Raw genomic sequence first — 19,923 nt, 5'->3', positions numbered from 1 at the left:
TAAACATTATTGATCCTGAGGGTTGTCTAGCCTTCCTTCGTCCCCACTTATTTGTGCACTGCCTGCCATTATTGTGGGATCTTCTCTGTTCGGTACCTTTTGGTTTATAGAAAAATATCACATGATACTGACATTTGGACATGTTTTCTTTTGTTCCATTCTGAGAACAATATGAAACAGCAGCCTGTCTCCAGTGCACATATACACAGACACACATGAAAGTGCACAAATTCTGTACATTCATGAGAGGAAAGTAAAAGGGATCTGAATTTAGCTCACATCTATTCAATAATAGCCCGAGGCATATTGCAGTAGGGATTTCCACATCCTCAGACACATACAGTGTTCAGTTTCTACCTGAGGCAAGGGAGAGTCCCAAGATCAAAGGAGTGTCAGTAGGATTTGAATGCTGCCTTCTCTGATTCATGACCCACTGCTCTAACTGTTAGGTGACACCTATACTCATATTCAGATATGAATATGTATGAGTGAGTGCAGTCACCACCTACAGTCATTCAGAGACTGCATGCTCACCTCTACCTGTGTGAATATATACACACGTACAGATGGCTATAACAGTTCGCAGCACATGCATGCCTGCATACAAGGTCATATGTTTACATACAGCATAGCATGCATGATGCATTCACACATACACATGTGACGTGGAACAGTCGCTAGTGTTTTCCTGAGCCTGGAGATGCTGTTGGCTCGGATCAGGTGTGATATTTAATCCTGCATTTGCCTTTTTCCTCCTGCAGCTGAATTATAATTTGCTGCAGATAATTTTGGAGAGCTCAGAGACTGGACAGATACAGTCACTGGAAAACGCCTTGGTTCCGGCCCATAGGCCCAGATTTCAGTTATGAGCACAGAAGGTGGTCTCCCCCCACCAACACCTTCCCCCCCCCCAAAAAAAAAAAACCCCACCAGAGAAGGGAGCTTCCTTTCTCCTGATTAACTCTGCCTGGATCTTCCCTTGTTGCTCTCTTAACCTCCTGAGAGAAGCTAGAACAATCAAGAGATATCATCAATCAAACGTTATTGGTGACCCAACATAGCCAGGTTTTGGTAAGCAATGCTTACATCAGGGGTCATAGTCTTTAAAACAAGGATAAAGTGTGCAACATCGTGGTTGCTGTCCACTCCAAAGTTTCCCCTATGTGATAGCGAACTTGTTCAAAATCTTGAAAGACTCTTGCAATAGAGCCCAAGGGAAAGTTCATAAGTACTTAGAAGTGGACAGCAACCATAATGTTGGAGGTGTTCCGAGGGAGGAGTCAACATTGGCTGGTTAAGTGCCGAGTTTCAAAGTATAACCTCTGATACAGGCATTACATGCCGAAACTCAGCTCTGTTGTTGGGTCTGCTCTTCGATAAAGTTTGATTGGTGCCGTCTCTTGGTTGTTCTGCCTTCTCTCAGTCACTTCTGCTCTCCTTGTGCTGCTGTACACCACAGGGTCTGTTAGTGTGCAAGTGTTGGAAGGCCCCACAAGTTTCTGGTTGAAGAAGAATAGCTACTATAGCGTGATCTTCAGCCCAACCATGCCAAGGTGTAGCACTGGCACCCATGCTGAAGGCTTTGGTGCCTTTCACAATTTGGTGTTGGGTGCAGTTGCCTATGCTATCAATAACTAAAGCTGCATCCGGCAGCCGTGGCAAGTGCAATACATTTCCCAACTTGTTGCCACTTCTCCGTAAGGTGGAGGTAGAACTCTCATCGAGACCACTTTGAGAAAAGCAGCAGATTCCAGTATCCCAGGCAAATCGGAATTGGAAGCTGTACATAAAAAAATTAGAGTGGAGACCTGGGAGATTTGTTTTTTTTCTGATCCTTATACCTGGTCAGGATGAATGGGTTGCCCTACTATCTTTCTCATAGCAAAGTGAAAGATAGTCATTGATGGTTCTTCACTGCCCTTCTGTCTCACTATCACCAGGATTAAGTTATAGTGATTCAATGCCATAGGACTTGTGAAACCTGACACACAGTTCTCTCTCTCCCTGGGTCCAATATCCCAATGTCCTGAAAAACTTGGTCCTGGAGGCACCCTAGCCATTCTGGATTTCAGGGTATCCATAATGAATATTTATGAGAGATTTGCATGTTATATTCATTGTGGATATCCTGAAAAACTGACCGGCTGGGGTGCCTCCAGGACCAGGTTTGGGAGCCACTGCTCTAAAGTCAGATGATGCACAAGGAAGGGGTGTACTAAGGAAAAAGCATATTCCTGTCTTCTGAAAGGTTTGTGGCTAGCGTATAAAGTTTCAAAATGCTTTCCCACCTTTCACATATTCAGCTCCTCTTGAGTTAAGAATCATTTTCTCCTGGCTCGTTTTCTTATTCAATGACTGTACAACAGTGCAGCATTCAGAAACTTGGAATACAGGAACATTGTGCAATAAACAGGACACACCTACCCTGAAATGTGCGGCTTTCAACTCTCACTTGCATTCCTTGTTCCTTTGCCTATGCAGTAGCCCAGTCTCTGCTTCTGGTGAAAGGAGGGGGGGGGGGGGGAGAAAGTCAGGCAGATGGGTGGCTGTATCCTACTGATTGCTGCAGATTAATGAAAGAGCACCACAGTGGCCTCTGATCCTGCTGAGGTCCCTTCTCTTTCCAGGCTTGGGGGGGGGGGGGGGGGAAATCTATTTTCCTTACAGCTCTGGGCTTGGAGGCAGCTGGTGGCTTGTTTCATTTGGAATTCTGACCCTTGTCGTGCTTCTAAGTCCAGGAAAAGAATGTCTTATGCTCGAAGGACCAGCGTTCCTCCCTCAGGTATGGACAGTGATTTCATTATCTGCTGGAGCTGAACTTGTCGACCTTAGGCGTGGACCAGAGATTTCCAGGATCCAGTTATAGGTGAGAAAGTATTTATTAACCAAAGCAGCTCGTAAGATAGGACCTGACATGGGACCATGTTTCAGCAGGGTAAGTCCATAACATTATAAACTGATAGACAAAACGCATAAAAAGGATAAAAAGTTATAAAATTGTGTGTTTACATCCACAATTGAAATAACTATTGCAAAATCAGAAACACAGTATCTGCTATATTCCATTAGTCAATACAGAAATGTATCACACCTATAACTGGCTCCTGAAAGTCTTCAGTTTACCCCTTCTTTTTTGTGACTGTTGGACTATACGTGAGGGTTTTGTGTTCCTGTTTTCTTTGTTGAGCCTCTAGATGCACCCACTTGTGCCATGTCAATAGCAGGCATAAATGTGCACCCCAGAGGCATGGCTAGGTGGGGCACCATGAGAACGACTGCTCTCTCAAATGGGAATGGGATTGATATACCACCTTTCTGTGGTTTTTGCAACTACATTCAAAGCGGTTTACATGGTATTTACAGATCCTTATTTGTACCTGGGGCAATGGAGGGTTAAGTGACTTGACCAGAGTCACAAGGAGCTGCAGTGGGAATCAAACCCAGTTCCCCAGGATCAAAGTCTGCTGCACTAACCACTAGGCTACTCTTCCACCCCAAATGGACTGCCGATGGCACTGCCTATTTTTCAGCAGTCTGTCATGCTTACGTAGTGCGCACATGTGCCTACACAGTCTGCTCTCTGCTCCCCTTGGCATCCCAACCTGGCTACGCTTCTGGTGCAAGCCTAAATGTGGCATCTTGTGAACGTAACCGACAGTAATCTAGAAGTTGCTGACATCGCTTCCTATGCCCTTCCCAGGTGAACAGCCCCTTCCCATGTGAACAGCCCCTTCAAGTTACTCACTCAGGCACCAAACTACAGAATGGCGTCTAAGACCCTCAATTCATCCCCATTTTGATGCATAATTGCATTCGTAGTGTGGAAGTTATGTGTTGAAGTGGTGCCAAACTTTTGGCGCACTCTCTAGAATGAGAAAGTGAGTGTGCAAGCGAAGGCCACATGACAGGCAATATTTTTGCAGGTCGATATTGTTCGGAGCTAATCGATCATTTCAGTGGCACTTAACAGGTAATGTCTGGTTAGTGTTTACCTGTAAATCGACTATTTTGGGGGTGTTCAGAGGGAGGAGTCGACACTTGGCCAGTTAAGTGCCGATATTTAGCAGTTTAACTGGTCAAAGTACCACATAAGTAGGACAATATAAAAGTCAGTCCTATCTTCATGCGGTGTGCCATAGCCAGTTAAGCGCTGAAGAACACGATGAAAAAGATATTCCACTCCATGTGGAAACTCAAAAGAGTAAAACTTTTCTTCCCGAGACACATCTTCCGTACCCTGGTACAGTCAATGGTAATAAGTCATCTGGACTACTGCAACGCACTGTACGCTGGCTGCAAAGAACAGACTATCAAAAAAATCCAAACAGCCCAGAATATCGCCGCCAGACTCATATTTGGAAAAACTAAATATGAAAGTGCAAAGAGAGAAGCTTCACTGGCTCCCACTCAAGGAACGCATTGCGTTCAAGATCTGCACGATTGTACACAAAATCATTCATGCAGACGCCCCAATCTACATGCTAAACCTCGTGGACCTGCCTCCCAGAAACGCCATAAGATCAGCTCGCAAATTTCTCAATTTGCACTTTCCCAGCTGTAAAGGACTAAAATACAAGCTGATACATGTCACCACCTTCTCTTACATGAGCACGCAGTTGTGGAATGCATTACGTAAAGCCCTGAAAACTATTGACGAAATAACTAACTTTCGCAAATCTTTGAAGACACATCTCTTCAACAAGGTCTACAAAGAGAACCCATAACCTTACAAAACTACCTACCAGCTCACTCATCTATTAAAGTCCACCTTCTATACTATCCTGCCTAATACCCTCCTTCTCACTACCCTTTCTTAACCTTTGTACATTACGAATTGTATCTGACATCCTGGAATGACTATGTCATAACAAAACTCTGTAAGCCACATTGAGCCTGCAAATAGGTGGGAAAACGTGGGATACAAATGCAATAAATAATAATAATAATAATATTGCACTTCACCTGCTATTCTTCAGCAGGCTCCGCAAACCCAGAAATTCAATGCCGAAACCCAGTCGTAGCCTGGCATTGAATTTCCAGGCATAACCCAGTGTCGGTCAGCAAAGTACCCGTTCAGATTTCATGATGTTCCAACAAGGAAGCCAGCTTGCACTTGTTGGTTTGTTTTTGCTTTCTTTCCCTGGTGTTTCCTTCTCAATGGGAACCAGCTCCTACTGGGGCCAGGCACCCTGATCCTTCACTTCCAGCTCTCCAAGGATTTTCCTAATTGTGTAATCTTGATTCTCAGTTTCTCCCATCTATGTGAGCCATTGCAGCCAGTGTCTGAGACCAGTAGCTACAGACAGTGGTTTCCTCTGCAAGCCAACACGTGTATCATAAACATGGCTGCTCCCGGTGGGTGGATGGGGGGACCCTAAAACATTAACACTGCTTTTTTTGTATCCCCTGCTACTTCTGGCCCAAAGGGCAGAAGCAGGACTTCCCCTCTGAACCATCAGACTGGCCTCCTGCATTATTGCTTTATGGGATAATAGTAGACAGGATCACCATGATACCTTGAGAGCAAACTGCATTATATCACCTGGGACTCTAGTAAGTATTATCAGTGTAAAGATCACATTAACAGCCAATTCTCTAACCCAATGGTTAATGAGCTTGTACACATTCGGACTACTTTCAGCATGTGAACTGCCCAGATTAATCTCTGATATGCATCTTGCACAGCTGCTCTTGTTCCTGGTCCTCTTGGGAAGCTCTGCTTATCCCTGGCCCTTGAGAGCTGCTTCAGGCGGGTTGCTGCTGGGTTGTTGGTGTTTATTCATTCACTCTCCTGGGAGCTGCAGGAAATAAAAATGTGTCTGACTCATTCATTCCTTGGACGTGTCCCACCCTAAGGATGCCTGTTCCATGCAGAGCATGAATGCTCCCTTTTTTATTCCTCATGCATCCTCTCAAGGTCACCTTCAGACATTTGGTCTGGCTGTTCCAACGTGAGAAGCAGAGAGTGGTACAGACTTAATTTTAACCAAGACGGTGGGGAGGGGGGGCATTCTTCCCCTCTCTTATGTTACAATTACTATATAAACCTAACTTGCTAAGATTCTAAGGGTGGAATTCCATAAATGATGCCCAAAGTTACACGCTGGGAAGATCCACGCTAAACTAGCATTCTGCAAGGGTTGCTCTGTGCGCTCCTGTATAGAATACTAGCTTAGCGTGACTCTTGTGCCTAACTTTGGATGCAGCACTTACGTCTGATGACACCTGGTGTAAATTAGAGAGTTGCATGGGGACATTGAAGAAAGTCAGGTGACCTGTACAGCATCTCTTTCTGACCCTACTCACTGTAGATCTATTACCAGGACATCTTATCTTAACTATAAAACAGACTAGGTGATCTCCTAGGGTTGCAGCTTTTTGAGGAAGGGGGAAAGGGGTTGACATAAAGCAGCTGCAGTTAAGGTAAAACTATAGGTCTGGACAGCCAAGCAAACTCAAAGAACCATCAGGCTGAATTTTTACCTGTAGGAACGTGCAGTTTTCAAATAGCCTGTCCATCCCTCCACCCACCCTGTCTGTCACTGCCTGAAAGATGTTTGCAGACTGAAGAGACAGAATGATACAGAAGCTTTAAGGAAGAAGCATTTGCAAGAGAGGAAGAGGTGGCAGTGGCGGAAAAGAGAGAGAGAAATGATAAATGTGCTCTTCAGCATTCTTCACAATCTGTACCAAGTCTGGTACTCATAGTTCTGACATCAGTCATTTACCTCACTGAGGTCACCAAAGTTCAAAGGAAGGTGAAAAACCTATTTTATTATACTGGAGTATGTTTGCCCTTGGATTCATTTCAGTCCCTCAGTGAGAGTCAGCCTTTTTTGCCATGTAAGGTCTCCGCAACTGTCAAAGTTGGTAAATTGAGAAGGTGTCCTGTCTGTGATTTGGAAATCCATAAAGTTGTGCGTGCCCTAGAGGCATTATGTTGGTGGCAGCTTTATCATTCTCTGCTAGAGTGCAGGGACAAGTAATATCTCTCTTATGCATATCTTAAAGAGTGCTGAAATTCCATCAGACTTTCACTAGTGGATAAGAATATATTAAGAGCCTGTTCATTGAGTGGCCATTGTTTGGAATCCTTCATTAACATATAAGATGGTGGAATTTTTACTGTCCAGTAACTTATCCCTTCCTCAGGGCCGACCCAACCTAGGGCAGCAGCTTCTTTTTTTTTTGGGGGGGGGGGAGCAAAGAGCAGCTGCAGCCAAAGCAAAACAATAGGTCCTGATGGCCAAGCAAACTCAAAGAACCATCAGTGAATGCCTTTATCTGCAGGAAATGACTTTTGGAAATTGTCCTCATTATTTCAGCATGATACACACATATATGCAGCACAGTTTAATGGTTAAAAGCATGATGTCTTGGAGGGGTAGATTAGGGGCCTGAAAGTTCACTGGATGGGTGGGGGGGGGGGGGGGGGGGCATAAGGCTGAAGGTTCACCTAGTGTGCTCAATATCTTTACACCAGGGGTTCTCAACCCAGTCCGGGGGACCCACCTAGCCAGTCAGGTTTTCAGGATATGAATATGCATGAGATAGATTTGCACAGAATGGAGGTAGTGCATGCAAATTTATCTCATGTATATTCATTGTGGATATCTCAAAACCCTGACTGGCTAGGTGTATCCCAAGGACTAGGTTGACAACCCCTGCCTTACACCAACCCTGTCCTTGTCTGTCTCCTCTCCACCTTCTCTCCTAACCTCCTTGCATCATCACTGTCGGAGCCCTGCACACTCTCTCACTATAAACTGCAAACATACTATCTCTATTCTCTGGAGGTGCCATTGGGATGTAGTGGGTGGAAGGTAGAAGGTAGCATAACCTTGGTCTTCAAGGGCTGCAAACAGTGCTGTTGTTTTGAGGGGGGGGGGGGGGGGGTTAACTGAGCTATACCCATTAACTTGTTCTATTACATCTACTGTACTGTAAGCAAATATGCCTAATATGGATAACCTATAAATCTTGAGGACCAAAATTCTGCAGGTTGTGAGTTTATGAATATGGCACCTGTGGCTATGTTGGGTATCATTGGGAAAGGGATGGAAAACAAAAATAAGGATATTATTCTGCCATTGTATCGCTCCATGGTGCAACCGCACCTCGAGTATTGTGTTCAATTCTGGTCGCTGCACCTCAAAAAGACATAGTGGAATTGGAAAAGGTGCGAGAAGGGCGACAAAGATGATACAGGGGATGGGACGACTTCCCTATCAGGATAGGCTGAAGAGGCTGGGGCTCTTCAGCTTGGAGAAAAGGCGGCTGAGGGGAGATATGACAGAGGTCTATAAGATAAGGAGTGGAATGGAATGGGTCGATGTGCAGCGTCTGTTTATGCTTCCCAAAAGTACTAGGACAAGGGGGCATGCGATGAAGCTGCAGTGTGGTAAATTTAAAACGAATCGGAGGAAATGTTTCTTCACTCAACGTGTAGTTAAACTCTGGAATTTGCTGCCGGAAAAGGTGGTTAAGGCGGTTAACTTAGCGGACTTCAAAAAAGGGTTGGACGGCTTCCTGGAGGAAAAGGCCATAGAATGTTATTGAATGGACGAGGGAATAATACAGTATTTCTAGGATGGGCGGGACAAATTGCTTGTTCTTTTGGCTGTCGGTGACAAGGTGCTGGGCTCCATGGACCCTTGGTCTGTCCCAGCATGGCGATGCTTAAGTACTTATGTACTTAAACTGTTGAGATATTGTAAAGCCTTTACAGGTCCCATAACCTGTAATGTAACTTCCCCTGACTGTGGGCAGTGTTTAAGACCATCCCTCCCAGAACATGACAACACCCTGGTCAATGTTTAAGCTCCACCACTACAGGCTGTGTGATCTCTTAATCTGAAGACTCTTTTCTACTCTTTCCATACTCAACACCACTGCACTCACGGTTACACACCTACCTGCTTATTTGTACAGTGTTGCTACACAAATGCAAAACTTACAGTGAAGAGGCAAGGCAGGAAGAAAATTGATGCCTTTGAATTACAGTACTGGAGAAGAACACTCGGTGCATTTTTTCTAGCAAAAAAGGAGCCAGAACTCAAATGTCAAGCCACTTTTCAGGGGTGGGGTGATCACTGAGGGACCCACCCCACAAAAGCCAGGACCCTGCAATCAGTCAGAATCTTTATTTATTTATTTAAAATTTTTAACAAACTTTTACAAGTATTAAACTTGTAATCAAAAACACAGCAAAAATACAAATAACATTTCTCAATAATATTCACATAATCATATTCAGATTTAAATTTGATAATAAACAGCAATTTAACTATTGAGAATATAAACTTTAAAACTAAAGAAGAAATATAAATATACGTTTTCTTAGACCTCTAGATGTGAGGGGGGAGTTATGAAATCTGAGAAGTTATCAAAAAAGAAAAAGGTTCAATAAACAAGGCTGACAGACCTCCAAAATTAATTATTATTTCAATTGTTTAGAATCTATAAACGATTTAAGTTGTTCCGGTGCATAGAAAGTATATTTTGTTTGACTCAATTTAACCACGCATTTGCATGGATATGCCAAGAAAAAAGTTCCCCCAATATCAATTGTCCTCGTTTTCAGTGTCAAGAAGGATTTTCTTTTCAGTTGGGTTTGTTTGGTCACGTCTGGGAAAATCCACACTTTGGCTCCACAAAATTGAATAGAGGAGTTCCTAAAGTAAAGCCTTAAAATTGTGTTCAAGTCCTGCTCAAATACCAGGGAAACTAACAGTGTAGCTCTCTCTATTATTTTCTCCGAGGATTGTTCTAATATTTCTGATATATTCTGTAAATCAAGCGAAGTATTACCATAGATATATAATATATTTTATTAACTGGTGGGATAGCATCGAGAGGAATCTTCAGTATTTCATTCAAGTATCTACGAAATGTTTCTACTGGTGCTATCCCCAGTAACTTAGGAAAATTTAAGAGGCGTAAATTTAGGCGGCGGTTGTAATTTTCCATCTGCTCGATTCTTCTCCATATCTCAGTGTTATCTTTAATGGCAGTATTTTTAAATTCTTTAAACAAATTAACATCCTTTTATATTGAAGCTACCTGCTCAGACATATCACGTTTCGCAGATTCAATAGTCATTTTTAATTCTTCAAACTTATTATTCAAAGTGTGTACATCACCTGAGGATTTCTGTAAAGTAGCATCCATACTTTCCAGTTTTGCCCAAATCGCCTCTAATGTCACCTCTATTCTTTTCTCCGAATGAGAAACTCCTTCGGGTCCCGGCGTCTGCTGTTGCAGCCCTAGGTCCTCGCTGGCCACCGTCTCCAACACACTTCCGGAATTGGAGGGGTTTCCCTCTAGGGCTGCCCGCGTCGCTGGACAAGGTGGATTAGTTGAAAATGATGGTGGTGAGAGGGATGTTTCATCTCCCGGCAGGAGATCTGCTTCTCCAGGTACTCCCGCTATGGGATCCTCTCCCTCTTGTTTTTTGGAGGTCCCGGGGAAGTAGCATTCTAAACTCGATTGGGCTGGGGAAGACGCTGAGTTAGGCAGAGGCACTGTCCTCAGGATTCCCTTGCATTTAGAATGCGGCATATTGATTCAGCTGAAATTTCGTTGCCCAAGAGTTCAGAGCGTCCTATTAAGCCTCCGGTTCTGCAGCCGTCTTGGAACGCCCCCCGCAATCAGTCAGAATCTATAGCAAGGCAGAATTGGTGTGTAGAGCCTGAGCTATTTCATTCAAACTTGGGGTCCATGGGTCAATTTTAGCAATGGAAAAGGTGCCAGTACTCAGTACCCCCAAGTACCCCCTCAAAAAAAAGCCCTGAGAATACCGCATATACTGTGGACTGCCCAAAGAAGAAATCAATCTGTATTGGAGGAGATCAAACCTAAGCTTTCCATGGAAGCTCAGATGAGAAGACTTCCACTTTCACACTTCAGACCTATCATGGGAAGAGAAAGATCATTAGAGAAAGACAACATACTTGGCTAAGTTGAAGATGAATGGAAAAGAGGAAGACTGCAATGTGATGGATTCATTCAGCAACAATAACTGTGGATGTCACTCTATTAACAACTAGCTACCTCAATGAAGACCAAGCACAGCTCAGGACAACTATTCATAGGGTCACCATGAGTCATCAACTCAATGGCACGTAACAACTACAACCCTTTTCTGTGCTCATAGTTCCTTGGAATCCACGATACGGATAAGTCCTTTTGGAATAGTAACCCAAGCATTTGATGTAAGAAATATTGGATCTACATGTGGGTTAGCAGCATTCTAAAATTAATGAGATCCTCATTTGAAGTTGAAATAAGGGGATTTCTAGGGATGCTTTAATCCTTAGACTCATAATATTCAGTTTTATTTTTCTGTGCTTGTCATCCTGTTAAAGGCATGGACAGTCATGTGATTGTCAAAATGCACCCTGCTTCCCTCTAGAGTCCGTAGAATGGAATCTTACTAATTTGGAGGATTCTGCCAAGTAATACTAATTTGGAAGATTCTGCCAAGTAATTGTGACTCCGATTGGCCACTGTTGGAAACAGGCTAGTGAGCTAGAGGGACCTGGTCTGACTCAGTATAGCAATTCTTTTGTCTTTATAAGGTGGTGGCAGCAGGCCAGAGGTAAAATGACAGTTCTCCTGATGCCTTTGTGCCACAGGCCTGCTCTCTTTGTCTGGGGACAGCCCTTGTCTGCTTTTCATGGGGAAGATGTTGACTAATGAAAGATTTTAATTGCACAAAAAGCACCTGAAAACGTCAGAACTGTGCTGATGGATGAGGAACAGTGCATGCCTCCCGTTTACCCTTACACGGGTTTTGCTAGACTAGAAGACATGCACACTCTGAGACAAATTGCTTATTTAGACTATGAGCAGGTTTTCCCAAGGTGAGAGAGCGGTGGATATTTTATGAGGTTATATTAATCTCCCATGATTCCACCCCTCCTTTGTTCCCAGGAGAAAAGCCCCGAGGAGGATATTGTAGGGTTTTCTTTCTTTTTCATTTAGCAAAAGTTTTCACACACAATAAAGAATCATTGACAATGGATCAATAAGGCAGTCAGGAGAAACGAGAACGCGCTAAATAAATTAAAGACCTGTGCCAATCCCACCCACATAAACCGGAGAGGAGATGGTCCAATCTGGAAACCTATTAGGAAAATAAAGGATAAATTACCCTTGAGTAACAAATACAGCCCCTGGATATTGTTAACTAAGCAATACTAGCTCCTACCTTGTCTTGCATGAATAACAGTTTCCAATTGTGCAGGATTTAAAAAAACCTATTAATTATTTTCATATATAATTAAACATTTGCATGTAAATTTAAGAAAGGTTCAAAGTTCAATTTCCTTTGACATACCACGCATTCTAATTAAAATCATGGAGTAATAAAAGACATAACAAGACAGGCGCACAAGGAGCGATAAATGTGCAATAAAAATTACCAAAACTTAAGAGGTTAATTTAATACTGATGAAATAGAAAAGAAAATATAGGAATGGAAAACAAGACTATGCACCCGGGTTTACATCAGTCCAACTCAGGGGTTTTCAACCCAGTCCTCAGGACACATCCAGGCAGTCAGGTTTTCAGGATACCCACAATTATTATTCATGAGATAAATTTGCATGCATTGCCTCTATTGTATACAAATCTATCTCCTGCATATTCATTGTGGGTATCCTGAAAATCTGGCTGGCTGCGTGTGTCCAAAGACTGGGTTGAGAAAACCAAACATGTTTTCAAAAAGATATACAGTAGGACTCCAATTATCTGGACTATTCACTGCAGGGGGTGGTCCGGATAATCATAAATCCGGATAATTGGACATTCCTTTTTGAAAAGAGAATATACTTTGACAGTTACATGTTGAGCACTATTTTTTGTTTTCAATTATAAATGGGAAAAATATCAAGCGATTTGTGATAACATCTTTTACTGTACACCAGGCAGAATGTGATACCTATGATACAGGGATTATGATAAAAAAATGGAAAAGATAAAGAACAGAAGCAAACTGGATAATTGGACATCCGGATAATCAGAGTTCTACTGTATTTTAAGATGGGTTTTAAATTTTACAGAAAGTAGCTCCAAGCATTAGCATTCTAGATTAACAAAAGAAACATTTCAAAACAACTCTGTGTAGATTTACGAACGTCAGGAAAAACCTGCGCAGGGTGTCCACAAAAGAACCTTTTTATTAATTAATTAATTATTAAAAAAGCCCTCAACACCGTCCGGCCTGTCTCGTTTGTTAACTGGGCAGTAATTGTCAGTGCTCGTACACTGCCTGTTACCGCCCAGTTAGCGCCAAGCGGTAGAAAAATTTCTGCTGCGCGTATCGGATGCACGTAAAAAATAGAATTACCACCCGAGGTTTGCGGTAGCCGGGCAGTAGTTCCAAATTGATGTATGTTGGATGCGCATAGGCTCCTACGCAGCTTAGTTAAAGGGCCTCTAAGTTTAGTGGCCAATCTTTGGCAGCTATAAACATAAGCAGCCGGTGCTGAATATTAACTTGGCTTGTTAAGTTTAAGCTGGCCATAAAAACCCAGATATTTAATTCCGGTCATCAGAAACAGCCTGACGAATATCGGCCGGCATAAATTTATCTTGATCAGACAAAAATGAGACCAACAGGGTAGCTTGGGTCTCAATAACATCATGAGAGGTTTCAAAGAAGTTCTGCTGTAGGCTTTTCACTTGAGTTGGTTTCCTATTGGCTCGTGTAAAATTGTTCTGAACCTCCCTGTTGTGCTTGGTGTCTTGTCCTGCTAATGCATGTAGGGCATTTATCCAAAAGCGTTCTGCCTCATTTCAAGCCATTAGAGTCGTATCCATGCTGGCGTCGAATTTCTTTTTCTCTGAACCCACACATCTTCTTTTTGTACAAGTATTTCTTTTCTGTCACTCCCCTTTTCTTTGACTGTGGAATCCAGACCCTTTAAAGGTGGTTCATGGGACCCAAAAAAAAAGAAAGATATTCACTTTTCGTTAACTTTCCAAGGTTTTGATAGTGCAGTTGTACAATTCAGTGATTCTAGTTTTATGACACTACTGTACTTTACAGAAAAGTGTTGAGCAGAAAGCCCTGCTTTCATCCCTTCATGCCCCTCATCTTCCTCCTCCTTTGCTATCTTTTTTTGACTCATCAATTTTCTCATGTCTCTTTGGGCTTCTGCCGCAGTCAGAACCAGGGCTGGTATCAATGATGCTATGAGATGGAATTCTTTCTATTTTGTATCTCCTCTCTCATCCCAACTTCTCTAGTCTGGTCAATGCAGTGATGATCCTTGGCTGGGGTTCATGCACCAGGGCTCTCTCCAGACTTTGAGCAGTGGCCTCTAAAGACTTCCACGAAGTCTCACGAAGCCTTCATTTGAACTCTCGGCAGCCATTTTCAAGAAGCAGTGGTAGTAGGGAGGTTAGCGTCAGTGGGCAGGAAAGAGTGAAGTGTGCTGGGGGGGGGGGGGAAGGAGAATGGAAGCCCACCCATCTGTCAGCCTGCCCACCAACCAGCCAGCCCACCATCCCAGAACCTGGACAAATGGGCTGGCTAGAAAAAACTGTCTGGACCCCTGACAGTACCCTGAAAAGGAGGATATATACAAGGAAATCTGGACATATGTAAATCCTACCCTGGGGGCTGTGGTCCATCGCCCCTTGTACCTCCCTCCCCCCGACCAAAAATATGCTGGGGCATAATCGCCTTATTTGGAGATTGACCCCGCACAGTGCCATTCACCACCGTTATCCAAGATGGTGGTATAAAGGCAGGAGTGAGTTGGCATCCTTCCTCTCTTTTTCGTATCCCCTACACTATGGAACTGCCTCCCAAAAGTAATTAGACTAGAAGAATCATATAACTGCTTCCATAAAGCCTTAAAAACGTATTTCTTTCAGAATACCTTCGAAAACATCGCATGACAAAGGGAAAGAAAATAGATGCTTTCAAAATGCAGCATTATAATCTTGATTGTTTTAGTATGAATGGTATTGTATTTGTTTATTTACTCCTCCAGTATAGATGTTCTGTTTTGCTGTGCTTTCCTATCAAATACTGGATTTCTTAGTTTGTATGTTGTGTTTTAAATGTATATTTACAATGTAAACTGTTCTGTTTTGCCGATACAATAAGTAGCGGTATAGTAAATAAATAAACGATAAAAGTGTGCTGGGGTTTCTGAGGGAGTTGGGGAGTTGTGTGGGTATTGGGACAAGGGGCATTGGGTGAATCTTTATGTTGGTGGTGCACCAACACATTTTCTGGTGCCGTGGAGCTGAAAAACAAAAAAAATATAAGATGCTTCTTCTCAAGTTGATGGTGCACATGTACCATTGTGCATTACTGACACTGTAATCATGTTGGGGGGGGGGGGGGGCATCAGTTTGGGCTTCCAGTATATTTTTAGAGGCGGGGGTGCCCGCAGGCTATGGGCCACCAGGGAAATCTTCAAGGTGAGAGTTGGGGGGTCAAGGGGCCATGGGCCACCAGGGACATTTGAAGGGTTGAGAGGGCTGGATAGCCATTAGGGCACCTCTGTGAAAAGGGTAAGGGATGGGATTTAGGGGGTTCAGCATTTTTTTTCTACCTTCCTGTCGGTGCACAGGCCAATACCTACTCATTCCCTGACAGGAAGGGAGACATTTACTTATATTGCGGCAATTGCAATTTCCATGCCATTAGTTTACTGCATTGGGAGTGAAACTATTTTTTAGCATGTGCATTAGAACGCTGTGCTGTAGAGTTTAGCGCAGAATTTCTAACCCGCGGCTTTCTGCATTGAGGCCAGAATGGGTTAGTATTGAATCAGGTTTCTACTTTTCTCATGCTCTCTCTTTGTTAACAACATGCTTTTCAAGTCTCCTCCTTTCATCTCTCCCCTCCCACCTCCCATCCACTCTTACCCTCTCTAATTCCCACTAGGGCTGCCACACACATAACTAATCCCTGGAGAGAAGGATTGGTGTTTTCAATCTTCTCCTGCCTCACTGTGGCTGAGCCTGTCTGCCTTTTTATTTTTTGCTGAGTGATTACCTCCCAGGGTGCCTATCTATGTTGCTTTTTGCACATTGTTCAGGTTGGCAGGACATGGTTCTCCCTTTTGGAAAATACAGGAAAGCTCAGAATCACCAATATTATGCAGTACTGGGACAGACCTGGATGGAAGGGTAAAGTGTGATAAGGATGGTGGATCGGGGGCCTATAGTGAGACTGAGAAAAAAAATCAGGGTACACTGAATTCATAGACAGACAGTACTATATATTTAAAATGTACAAGAGACTGTTCTTCTGGGAGGCTGGAAAATACTAAGAAGATGAGATTGAAGGTATGAGAGCCCCTGGTTTCATGGCTAGCCTAAGGGTATCTGACACCCTAGGAGGACTTTCAGCCATGTGCTCCCCACATAGTCCAGCATTTCTCCTTCTCCTTGTTCTCTCTTCTCCCCAACATGTCCTGTGTTTCCTCCTTCTCACCCCTCCTCGAAGTATCCTATATCTCCCCTTTCTTCCCCCCCCCCCCATCTCAGGTGTCCAGCATCTCCCTCTTCTCTCCACCTCCCTGAGGTATCCAGCATATTCCCTTTTCCCCCTCCCCTCCAGGTGTCCAGAATCTCCTCCCTTCTCTTCACCCCCCTGAAGTGTTCAGCATCGCCCCTTCTGTTCCCCTTGCTAGGCCTGCCACACTCTATATTACTGTTGCTGCTGAGTCCATCCATGCCTACTTCACCAAAGAAGGGTCAGCCAATGCAGGGTCTTGAGTGCATGCCTACACTCAAGGCCGGCCATGGCCCACCCCCTCTGGCTTTCTTTATCAGATGGGGTGGGATAGGCGTTGAGTGCAAGCATGTGCTCAAGATTTTGTACTGGCTGCACTGATTCTTCTCTATAGTGACCTGATTGGCAAGTCGGTGCTACCCCTGGAATGGTGCCAACCTAGGCAGATGCCCAGACCAACTAGTGGTAGCGCCGGCCCTCCCTGGTTTCATTAAGAAAGCATCTCTGTAGGACTGGAAAATGATGGTAGAATATGAGAAAGTGCATCAGCTGACTGCATAATTTAGTTGCAAGGGTTCTAATTACATTTGGTGAAAGAGACTCTTTCTCAGAGGCCGGCCCTACTATTTCAAGTTATTGTATTACTTGGTGATGTGAAACTTATCCAGGATATAAAATTTAAGATGTCATGTTTCAGCAAGTTTAAATGGAGCCTGATTTAATGCAGTAAGAGCATTTAATCCTGTGATCCAGCCCCTTGTGTGTTCCTGGTTTTAAACCCAATATAAGGCACTTTGTGTCTCACAGAATCTTTGTTGGAATTTGTATTGGAACTTTTCACCATCATAGAACTTTCTCACCTGGTTTATTGCAAGTAATCTTAACAAATGGGAGGTTAGAAGATATTGTTCATGTGATCTCCTCATGTAAAATACCAGTGGTTCTCAACCCAGTATTCAGGACATATCCAGCCACTTGGGTTTTCAAGATATCTGTAATGAATATGCATGAGATAAAAATCTACATACAGTTGAGTCAGTGTATGCAAATAAGTCTCTAATGAATATCCTGAAAATCTGCTTTGACAAATTCAGCCAAACTACCTGCGTAACTCCCTGTTTTACTCTTGCAAATTCCAGCTTAGGGGGGAAGTTATCAACATGGGCCCCCATTAAGATGTGTTATTTTACTGTTAACCCCATTAACTAGGTCTCCTTGAATAAAATGGGATCTGTGCTAAAATAGCACAAGTTAGTGGTAAAATAATTCGTCTTAACGGTAGCCAATATTGATAACTTCCCTCCTTACTGTGAAGAGTTTCAGTCTCTGATAACCAGAGCTGACATTATTTATTTATTTGCAGCATTTGTATCCCCCATTTTCCCACACATTAGTAGGCTCAATGTGGCTTACAATAAGGTCGATGTTAAACAAATACAAATAGAATCAGGATAAGGGAAGGTAGGGGTAAATGGGAACAATAAATGACAAAGATATAAGAAATAACATTCAGTGCCGTAGCGAGGGCGGCTGACTCCCAGGGCGGGTCGCCGCTGCGCACCCCCCCCCGGGTGCAGCACGGCACACACCCCCTCGGTGTGCGCACCCCCCCCCCCCCCCAGCGCACTTACCACTACCATAGAAAATGGGGCGGGCGGGAGGGCCATTCCACCTGGAGTGCACGTCGCTGGGAGCTGCGTCGGCTCCGCTGGTTCCCTGCTCTCTCTGCCCCGGAACAGGAAGTAACCTGTTCCGGGGCAGAGAGAGCAGGGAACCAGCGGAGCTGACACCCCCCCCCCCCAGCGGCGTGCACCCGGGGCGGACCGCCCCACCGCCCCCCCCCCCCTTCCTATGCCACTGATAACATTGTCTTTTAAATCAGTGCAGTGTTGAAGTTGCTAATCAGAAACAGCAGGGTAGGCCTTACAAAACAGATAGATCTTCAAAGTTCACCTGAATTGTAGATGGTCATGTATCGTTTTCACTGCTTTTGGTAATGCATTCCACATTTGCATACTTAAATAGGTGAAATTGGACGCGTAGGTCGTCTTATATTTAAGGCCAATGCAATTAGGATAGTGAAGATTCATATAGGTACGAGATGAGCTGATACTATTCCTGGCTGGTAAATCAATTAGGCCAATCATATAACCAGGGGCATCACCGTAGAGTATCTTGTGAACTAGAGTATAAAGTTGGAAGGTAATGCGGGACATCTTAGGGAGCCAATGCAGTTTCAGGCGAAGAGGTGTAGCACTAACATATTTTGTTTTGTTGTATATCAATCTGGCCGCTGTGTTCTGGGTAGTCTGCAGTTTTTTCAGAAGCTGGACCTTACAACCTGCATATAATCCACCAATGTCTAAGAGCTAACCTCAACAGTGATGTCACAATGGCTTGACTGCCCTGTACTTGACTCTAGTTTATTACATATGGCAGTGATTCTGATTTCTAGAGACATTTCGTTTTTTCTTTAATTAAACGGGGAAGCCATCAACATGGCATGTTATTTTACTGTTAACCTCAGTTATTAGTCAGTAGGTCTCATTGCATAAAATGGGACCTGTGCTAAAATACCACGTTAGTGATAAAATAACCAATCGTAACAGTACCTGATTATGTTAACAGGAGACAAGTGCATGTTGCACCAGGTTAGAGTGATTATAACTTGTCTGTTATGCCAGCTTATGCCTTTATGAATTCTGAGCTAGCTGAAGCCTCAAGTAGATTCAAACACTTACTGGAACATCAAAGTTTTATGGGCTCCTCTAAACTATTTAAACGATAATTCTGCACGAAGCAGAAGTGGCACAGAATTCCAAAGGAAAGGAGCTGCAAAAAAGAAGGCCCAGTGCCGGGATGATTCCAGCTGAGCAAAACGGGGGCTGGGAAGACATAGACAGTGATCATTGACTGAATGAAGCAGATGTGTAGGGGAATAGGGGATAGTAAGTAGCTAGATATTGGAGATTGCATTTATTTATTTGTTGCATTTGTACCCCACATTTTGCCACCTATTTGCAGGCTCAATGTGGCTTACATAGTACCGTCAAAGGCGTTTGCCCAGTCGGTGGATAACAAATACAAAGTTGTATAGTGATCGTATGAGGTATAAGTGGAGGGTCGAAATGGATGAAGATTGCGTGATGTCCTGTTCGATCATAGTCATGCTGTGTTGGTAGGTGAAGAGGGTTAAGTGGGGGTCGTTGGGGTAGGCCTTTTTGAAGAGGTTGGTTTTTAGTGATTTCCTGAAGTTCAAGTGGTCATGGATTGTTTTCACAGTTTTTGGGAGCCCATTCCATAGTTGTGCGCTTATGTAGGAGAAGCCGGCTGCTTAAGTTGTTTTGTATTTCAGTCCTTTGCAATTTGGGTAGTGTACATTTAGGTAGGATCTTGTCGATCTGACTTTGTTTCTTATTGGTAAGTCTATAAGGTCTGAG

The 19,923-nt window shown here is 43.6% G+C and overlaps 1 protein-coding gene across 3 annotated transcripts in view; it reads left to right on the top strand.

The window, feature by feature from the left end:
* PLXNB1 (plexin B1) overlaps window positions 1-19,923 on the top strand; it is a 188,082-nt gene that overhangs the window by 47,239 nt on the left and 120,920 nt on the right. Inside the window, exon 1 of one of the 3 annotated variants that reach the window (XM_030205760.1) lies at window positions 2,692-2,782. The exons of the other annotated variants lie outside the window; for them this stretch is intronic. The gene's annotated coding sequence lies outside the window, so the exon portion shown is untranslated. Of the gene's footprint in view, window positions 1-2,691; window positions 2,783-19,923 lie in introns of those variants that run through there. 3 annotated transcript variants of the gene reach the window in all.

This window comes from Microcaecilia unicolor, chromosome 6 (genome assembly GCF_901765095.1).
Source record: "Microcaecilia unicolor chromosome 6, aMicUni1.1, whole genome shotgun sequence".
NCBI classification, from domain to species: domain Eukaryota; kingdom Metazoa; phylum Chordata; class Amphibia; order Gymnophiona; family Siphonopidae; genus Microcaecilia; species Microcaecilia unicolor.
The sequence above is the reverse complement of the archived record's forward strand: the minus strand, read 5'-3'. Positions and strand labels throughout refer to the sequence as shown.